Consider the following 7157-nt stretch of genomic DNA (forward strand, 5'->3'; position numbering starts at 1 on the left):
GAGGAACGAAGAGAACGATTTGGTTGGTATTTTGAGTCCAGGTTAGTAATGTAGCTGGGGGCAGAGTTGTGGATGGCTTTGTAATTTGTTGTTAGTATCTTGGAATGGATGGTCTTCAATGTTACCGAACAAGTCCAGCTGAATGTGACTAGCTACTACTAGGTAGATTTTCAATACTTTACATTTAGATTGATGGACCGCCAACAAGTTTAGGTTAGAGGGTAAAACGCCCCATTCAGCTGTATCTGAAAGCAACTTTATTGGCCCATTGCCAAAGAATGATGCGTTTTACAAACCAGAGATTGTAAAACACCACAGACACATAAAATTACATAAAATGACAAATATAATGCAGTCTTTACTTTTCACAGAAGTAGTTGAATTAGTCTTTTCAATGCTACTTTCTTTTTCATAGTTTCATTCCACAATAAGGTACTCTCTGAAATGTTATAGTCTATGGTTTTGATTGTAAAGTTTCTCCCTAAACTTGCCCGATAAGGCGTCATCTTCCTCAGAACTGTAGAAACTGGTGTGCGGGCTGTAGGAGAAAAGATGGGACATTGTTTCAGAAGTCAAATCTAGCAGGTCAAAAGAATCACTGGAGAGAAAGCTGTCATCGCTAATCACACTCCATGGCCGGCTAGGGCTCTTTGGAGCCTCTGCATTGGGAAAGATTAAGTCTTCCATGGAGTCTGAGAGCTGGAGGGACGAACAGTCCACTGGTAGATCCTAACTGGTTGAAAACCATCCATTCATTTTGAGAATTCCTTTTTTCCTCCTCGTGTATCTATCTGATCTTCCTTTTTTGTCTACTGCTTTATAGTAGACCCTCTGGCATTCTGAGATCTCGGGGGAAGAGGAATATCCTGATTCCCTCTCATATGTTTTTTTTTAATATTTCTTTTTTCAGCTTGTTAAAAATGCATTTGACTTTCGTTGATATGTGAGACTCGTAGGCAGATGTGGTTTTTGCTTCTCGGCTGAGGTCCATGCAATTCGGAGACAAGTTTTCAAAGAAATTGGAGGAGTTTATAATGAGTTGTCAAAGCTGCTCCTTTTCTACAAAATTCCTTTTGGTTTCATTCTAGAAGCTATAACTTCAAGTTCTTGTTGGGACTGATTGATGTCATTTTTCTTTTTATACTTTCTCAGGTAGCCTTCATATTCTTCATCTTCTCTGAAATGGACTCTGCTTTTTTCTGTTTATGTGCTTTTGAAACCAGGTGTGTTTTGACATTCAATGTATCGCGCTAGCAGAGGAGATTGACATTTAGGTACTACTGCAGGAGCCCTCACTCACATACCATGGAGTCGTACCCCCAATCAACCCACCAGTGATTGGCAATATCTTCAATAGTCGCTCTCCTGGGTGGATTTACTGTCAGCATCCAGTCAATCAGTCCACAGGCTCCTGATAGATGAGGAGGCTGTCCGTACTGGCCACTACTGATCTGTTCTGCTATATTTTGATTCTGTTTTATAATTGCTGTTGTCGAATGGCATACTTCCATAGATCAGAGCATAGAGAAGTACTCCTAGAGCCCAACAATCAACCTCTGGGCCGTGGTAAGGAAGACCCCTGATAATTTCTGGAGAAGCATATAGAGGGCTCCCGCAGTATTTTTGAAGGACCTGGCTCTTATGATAGAGGTTTAAAAGTTCAAAATCTGCAAGTTTTACATTCAGGTTTTCATCAAGAAGGATATTCTCTGACTTTATATCCCTGTGAACGATTCCATGCTTATGGCAGTAGTGTACAGCGGACATAATCTGGCAGAAGAATTGACGCGCTTCGCTCTCGGGGATCTGGTGCTTGTTATTAAAACAGTTGTAGAGCTCTCCATTGCTGGCGTACTCCATGACGATGATAATTTTCTCTGAGCTCTTAAATACTTTAAAGGCCTTAATAATGTGCTCATGTTTCAGCAGCGCCGTGATCTCTATCTCCCGCTAAAGGTGCACTCTCTCCAGTTCATTTGTGATCTTGTCTTTCTGGATGGACTTCACAGCCACCAGCATTCCTGTACTCTTGTCTATGGCTTTCTTCACTTTGCCATAGGTGCCTTTGCCCAAAGTCTCCAAAAGCTGATACCGGTCTTTTAGGCCGTGCTTGTGGTGGTGTTTCTTCACCGGAACCAAACTGCTGACTGGCCTGGAATCTGGGGTTCTGCAAGGGTCAGTCCTGTCCCATATAGGGGACCTCTCCTCTTCTCTTCTTTGCTCTACCTTGCTGGACAACATGACTGTGTCACAGGAGTGGTCCTCCCTGATGCACGTTACACCTGTCATGGTGTTGGTCTATAAGATAGTACAGCCTTTACTCAAATGATTGACCAATCTTGTCAAGGCTGTTTTTGTTTTAAAAAAAAGCATATTAAGGAAATAAATAGCTCAATAATTTAAAATAACACTAATAAATATGCAAAAAATATAGCGCACTGTTTCCTGCAAATTTAAGTTGGTTGATATCAGATTGTCCATGAGTTGGCGAGCTTCTGCCTGTTCTTCTACTTTAAAACTTTCCAAAAGTTTTCTTCCAAGTTTTGAAGTCTGAATGCTTTGAGTCCTTTTTTTTCTCTCTCAGCGACTTCAGATCTTCGTGAAGCTGCTGCTCGGTGCTCTTTTTTTTAGGGATTGCTTCTTCTTTCCTATACAGTCTCATTGGAGTTGGATGTTCTTGCAACAGAGGCTGTGTGTCAGCTGTGGGAAGTTGCTGTGTGTTTTCTAAAATTTTACTTAAAAATGTGCAACTTATTACAAAGTCCAACATGCAACAGCATTATTACTTCCTATGTCCCCAACCCTAACTCAGGTTATTTGCTGCCCTGGCATACCTGCAAAGGTAGAGTCTATGTATGATGAATAGGGTCCATTAGTGGTTTTACCCAGTGCTGGAATCTTCTGGGACGAGCCCCAGGTCCCGATGACCTTCTACATGACAGTAGTACTTGTGACGGATGTGGGTATCAGAGCCCCGTCCTTCTGAATAACTTGTGACAAAGGACCAGCCAATCTCACACCTCGCTGTAACTTATGTAACAATGCCACTCTCTGCTGCACCCTGCACAAAGATTTTTTAGCTTGCCATTAACCCTTTCAATGCCACCACCTTCGTTTTGTCCGAGCAGGAGGAAGCTTGTAATTCTAGCAATATCAATTATGATTTTTGAATAATCGTCTGTAACACACACTGTCATCACAGACAGGTATGTTCATAGGATTTATTCTATACAGTAGCACTCTTCAAGAGACAGTTTATTTTTTTTTTTAGCTTGCATAGGGAGCTTAGGGACAAGGTTAACACTTTTCAAAACAAGATTTTAATTATGAAAAGGTCAAAGCTGATGCAAATAAAATATTTACAGAAAAAAAGGTGTTTCAAAGAAATAATTCAGCAATAGAAAAAAAATAGAAAATAAAGTAGAATTGAGGAGGAATTGAGGAGGAAGAATACTTGCAGTTAATGTCCTTGGTGTTATCAGAGTTCAGTCGATGAGCCAGGTGTTATCGGTTCTCAAACTTGACAGATGTCCCTGCTTTGATGGTAAAGGAGAACTGATAATTGGTTAGGGGTCTCCCTTTTTCTCTGGGTTCAAAGGGGTATTGACAGATGCCCCTGACCAATAAAACAGGGTGTGTATGGGCTGTCCTGTGGTTTATGCCAATTTCAAGTCCCTCTTTTACAGACAGTTTTCTACCACTAGTCATATCTTCCAGTATGCACCGGTTACATTCTTAAAACTGATATATTATTGTTCAGCAGTTAATTTCGCATCCAGTGTTACTAAAAACATGATAGCCCAGATAAACTTGTCACCCATGGAATATCTGACAGCTATCTTCCTTTCGATATGTGCTAGTGTGGTCATGTATGACCTTAATTCGTTCAGTATGACATTTCTCATCCAAATATATACTTAGAGCTAATGTGTCACATTCTTGTCTGAGTTTATGAATCGTGTGTTTATTTGTTAAATGTATAATTTTGCAGGGCTCTATAATTGCCTTTTACGATCCCCATAAGTTCTGGTTATCCTTAATGGATTTGGTCAAAGTTTTATGATAGGCCTGGACAGAAGAAACAGACATCCAGCACAGGCCTAAGTGCTGGTTTTTTATGTCTCTGAGTTGAGATAACGGCTCTTTTGAAGCTTAAAACCTATGCATTCCATGTATTAAAGAAGGAGGGAGGGGGTAATCACTATGCAATGTGTAATTGTTCTGCCAGACTGTCATGGCTTGCCTATAATGACTGAACAACATGACTGCTTGCTACAGCTTTTTGTGTGTCCAGTACGGGACATCATTACAGTACTAGCTGTAGGTGACATTCCTTCACTCCTTGCGGGTGCAGTTCTCCGATCCTCTCCCTTACAGGCTCACCTACTGGGCTTCTATGCTTGGGGGCTCTCTTTCTCCACACCCAAGGATAACCTGCCAAAACCAAAGAACTGGGAAAACATTAACCTTTACCCTGCTGTCCAGGGCAGCACCTAGCTGGCATATTTTCAAACTGCTTACAAACCCCCATCCTGTATGGACACAATCTTTTGGGTGCATCATCAAGTTGTCCAGGGCTCTCAGGAGAAAGCTGCAGAAAACAGAGCTTACATCACTACTTATGCACCATTTTCTACAGCATTTGCCAACATTGTCTGCTGGAAAACAGAAGAGGGGTAAATGGACCCGAATATCATGTGCCTGGAGTTAAATGTGATGAAGTGGCTACATAAGAGAGGAGGAGGAGACAGTAGGGAAGGCCAACCTTGAGTTGTGTGCACCGAGATCTGACCTGGACTGGGTAGACATCAAGTTTTCTGTTTGTTATTAAATTAAGTTATAAAAGTGTGGCCCTCTGCCTACATCTCTCTTGCTATTGTGATATCATTATGTATGCTTGGTGAGCCAAGCTGTTATCTTTATGGGTGGTATGCGGTTCTATTTATTAAAAAAATGAAAAAAGAAAACAAAAGGGTGGATTGGCAGATCTGAACCCTTCACGCTGCAAGCGGATTGGATTTTTAATTATTTGCTCATCTCTATCTCCCGATTTAGATCTCATCTCCGTTACTCCTCGTCACTCTGAAATTGCATCATTTTGTCCACTGCATCAGCTTCATGAATCACGATTAACCTAGTGAAGTGCCTAATGGTGATTTTATCTGCCTAATGCTGACATTAACTGGATTTATTATGTTAGCCTTAATACAACCATATAAGCAATAACACAGTATTTAACAAGTACTAGCCAATAAATACTTCCCTTTTCCCAGCTCTGTGGGCATGTTACTAGTGACTGGTGATATGTAATAAAAATTCTCTATTTACTTTAGTTAAGAGGGTAATATTCCTCTCTTAATAGGAAAGTAGGCCATTTATTCCCACCCTCTTCCATTTTGCTGACGCTCTCTGGAACTGTTCCTACACAAATAAACAAGCCATTTTAAAATATTATAGCCATAAATGTCCTTGAAAGTAGCAAAGTGTGTATAATAAGAGAAGAAAAGCTAAAGAGAAGCTGCTGAATTACTACAGTAATAAAACTGCAGTAATTACTGTCATTTAACACGGTCACTGGATGCTACGAGCGCCCGTCTACATTAAAATATTTATGATTAAACAATTATCATTCTTTAAAACGGTAGATATCATCTCATTTGGACCACGGCCTCTATAAACCATTCTTAAGCACTGGCCTGTGGTTAGATCTTCTGGAGATTTTAGTGAAAGTATTACAGCAAATATGTTGAACATTTATATCTCGAAGAGAAAGAGAAAAAAAAAAATGGAAAAGTCTTATCTACACACTGCAATTCCTGGTAAGTTGCTGAGTAAAGCTACACGCAGACATAGGACTTGCTCACCAGACTTATGAACGATCTTTTGTATAAAAGAAACAATTTTGTCTGCCAAAAAAAAAAAGATTGAATTTAAAAACTACACAGTGGTATCCAACATGATCAATTTGCGGAAATGTGCAGTTTTATTGTATATAAACATTTGATCATTTTAAGGCCCCTTTCACACTTACACAATACAAAAAGCTGTGCTCAGATGCAAATGTGTGAAATAAAAAAACTGCTGCAATCAAACGCACCTTGAATAGCGAAGAGAAAAAGACGTAAAATAAATAAGATGCGTTGTTTTTGACTGAGATATTATCCTAAAAATGACTAGGTAACAGATGCAATAAACAATGTGCAATAAGCAAAATCAAACATTAGTGAAAGTTCAGTGTCACTTAACCAATTCAGCTCTGGAAGGTTTAACCCCCTTAATGATCAGGCCATTTTTTGCCATTCGGCACTACATTATTTTAACGAAAAATTGCGCGGTCGTGCAACACTGTACCCAAATACTATTGATGTCCTTTTTTCCCACAAATAGAGCTTTGTATTTGATCACCTCTGCGGTTTTTAGATTTTGCGCTAAAAACAAAAAAAGAGCGACAATTTTGAAAAAAAAAAAACGCCATATTTTTTACATTCTGCTATAAAACATTCAAAATAAAAAAAATTAAAAAATCTAATTTTTTTTCAGTTTAGGCCAATTTGTATTCTGCTACATATTTTTGGTAAAAAAAAAAATCCCAAAAAGCGTATTTTAATTGGTTTGCGCAAAAGTTATAGTGTTTACAAACTACGGTATAGATTTTTGGAATTTTTTCATTTCTTTGTCTTTATTAGTAATGGCGGCAATAAGCTTTTTTTAGAGGGACTGCGACATTGCGACGGACAGATCGGGCCCCTAACTGACATTTTTGACACTTTTTGGGAACCAGTGACATTAATACAGTAATCAGTGCTAAATAATATGCACTGTTACTGTATAAATGACACTGGCAGGAAAGAGGTTAAAACTGGGGGTGATCAAAGGGGTTAATGTGTGCCTAAATATGCTTGCTGACTGTGTGGGGGGGGGGGGGATTCTGTGACAGGCACAGAGAGATTGGGGTTGTAGCTTAGCTGAAACTTCTGATCTCTCCCTGCCTGTCTGACAGAAGACTCGCCTATTTTGTTTACATAAGAAGGCGGGTCTTCTGTTAGTTTATCTGACGATTGCGGGAGGCCGGCGGCAATCGCCGCCACTCCTCCCGTGGCCGGCCAAGACCTCGTGCACGAGATCACGCAGTACTACTTGATTTTGTGCAGCCAAGC

General features: G+C 39.9%; 1 pseudogene across 1 annotated transcript; it reads right to left on the reverse strand.

Moving 5' to 3' along the window:
- Positions 1 to 242: 242 nt before the first annotated feature.
- On the reverse strand, positions 243 to 2500 carry LOC309556360 (NUAK family SNF1-like kinase 1; annotated as a pseudogene). Its single transcript has one exon. The product of its transcript is annotated as an NUAK family SNF1-like kinase 1 (transcript).
- Positions 2501 to 7157: the final 4657 nt, after the last annotated feature.

The sequence above is a fragment of the Pelophylax lessonae genome, assembly GCF_965119305.1.
Source record: "Pelophylax lessonae genome assembly, chromosome: 5".
Classification (NCBI taxonomy): domain Eukaryota; kingdom Metazoa; phylum Chordata; class Amphibia; order Anura; family Ranidae; genus Pelophylax; species Pelophylax lessonae.